General features: G+C 46.0%; 1 protein-coding gene across 2 annotated transcripts in view; it reads left to right on the forward strand.

The window, feature by feature from the left end:
- Positions 1–2029, forward strand: part of Usp4 (ubiquitin specific peptidase 4) — a 46387-nt gene that overhangs the window by 27369 nt on the left and 16989 nt on the right. The gene's annotated exons all lie outside the window — the stretch shown is intronic.

A 2029-nucleotide genomic window follows, 5' to 3' on the forward strand; every position in this document is an offset into this window, starting at 1 on the left:
GTGCTTGTGTATATATGTCCTAGTAGCTGACCTAGGTGCTTGTGTATATATGTCCTAGTAGCTGACCTAGGTGCTTGTGTATATATGTCCTAGTACCTGACCAGGTGCTTGTGTATATATATCCTAGTAGCTGACCTAGGTGCTTGTGTATATATGTCCTAGTACCTGACCAGGTGCTTGTGTATATATATCATAGTAGCTGACCTAGGTGCTTGTGTATATACGTCCTAGTAGCTGACCTAGGTGCTTGTGTGTATATATGTCCTAGTACCTGACCAGGTGCTTGTGTATATATGTCCTAGTAGCTGACCTAGGTGCTTGTGTATATATGTCCTAGTAGCTGACCAGGTGCTTGTGTATATATGTCCTAGTATCTGGCTTAGGTGCTTGTGTATATATGTCCTAGTACCTGGCCAGAGATACATGTTCAGGAAACTGGGTATGTGTTAGTACCAAGGACCCTTTGGCCCCACAGAGCCCTGCACTAACACAGCTTTGGCAATAGATTCTGTTTGCTAAGAGGACTAATTCAGTGGCTCTGCTGTCAGAGGTTTCTTGCTCAATAAGAATCAGCTGGCCAGTTGGTGTTTGCACACACCTTTGATTCTAGCACTCACAAGGAAGAAGCAGAAAGATCTCTGAGTTCTAGGCAAGCCTGGTCTACAGAGTGAGTTCCAGGACAAACAGGGCTACACAGAGAAACCCTGTCTTAGAGAAAAACAAAGAGTCACAGCTGTGTGAAAGGCCAGGGCAATCAAAGGGCAGTGGTATACAGGGATTTCCGGTTTCTCTGCCCCATTTTCTGCTTCTCAAGCAGATGCCATGGTGGCACTCTCTTATCTCAGAATGAATGGATGGCTGTTGGCAGCTCAGGCATTCTGCAAAGCTCTGAGATTCAGCTTTTCAGTTTTCTCATCACCATGGAAACAATACAAAGTGTTGTTTTGTGGCAACTCTTTGGGAAATAGGGTGTGTGTCGTCCTCCTAGGTACAGAGGTGCAGCTTCCAGCCAGCCATGTCTTACGTATACTCTCTTTTTACTTCCCATTCAGAACGGCGGCCAGTTGGCTTGCTCAGTTTTGTAGTCTCAGCAGAGCCAGGCAGATCAGATCTCTCTGAATTTGAGGCCAGTCAAGGCTAGAAGTGCTTTTAACTGCTGAGCCACCTCTTAACCTCCCTACACTTGGGAGGCAAAGGCAGGGAGATTTCCGTGTTCAAGGCCAGCCTGGTCTACAAAGCAAGTTCCAGGAGTTTGGTCCCTCCAATCCACATAGTAAAAGGAGAGAGCCCACTCCACAGAGCTGTCCTCTGACCTCCACACACATTATCACACACACACACACACACACATACATATTCTAACACACACACATATACACGCACGAGGGCTTGAGTTCAGATTCCCAGCACCTGTGTAAAAAGCTAGACCTAGTGGTGCATGTCTGTAATCCCAGTGCTGTGGAAGCGGAGCTGGGCTTGCTGGCCAGCGAGCTTATCTGAAATGGTGAGCTCCAACTTCAGTGAGAGACACTGACTCAGAAAACAGAGTTGACTGAGAAAGATGCCAGTGTTGACTTGACCTCTACACGAACATGCACCACACACAGAGAATGAATTGTCTTATGAGAATAGTGACACAGTGTTTGATCTTGGTTGGTTGATACATTGTTTTGAGACTGGGTTGTCTTGGAGTTTACCATGCAGACCAGGCTGGCCTCAAACTCACAATGAACCATGTCCTTCTGCCTCCTGAGTGCTGGGTATGGGTGTGAAACTTCACTTCTTGGTACAGATAGTATTTTTAGCCATGTTACATGCTATCCTTGTAATTTAATGCTCACCACACCCTGGTAGGTGAGTAATCCTACCAAGTACACAGACCTAGAAGTTAGAGGGCATCACTGGGTCACTCCAACCTGAAAAGGACACAGTGAACCTGGAACTTGGAGCAGCCTCACTCGAGGCCCAGCTGCTAACCATTGCTAACTTGAATCTTTCTTTTTATTTTTTTAATTAGGTAATTTCCTCA

The sequence above is a fragment of the Mus caroli genome, chromosome 9 (assembly GCF_900094665.2).
Source record: "Mus caroli chromosome 9, CAROLI_EIJ_v1.1, whole genome shotgun sequence".
NCBI classification, from domain to species: domain Eukaryota; kingdom Metazoa; phylum Chordata; class Mammalia; order Rodentia; family Muridae; genus Mus; species Mus caroli.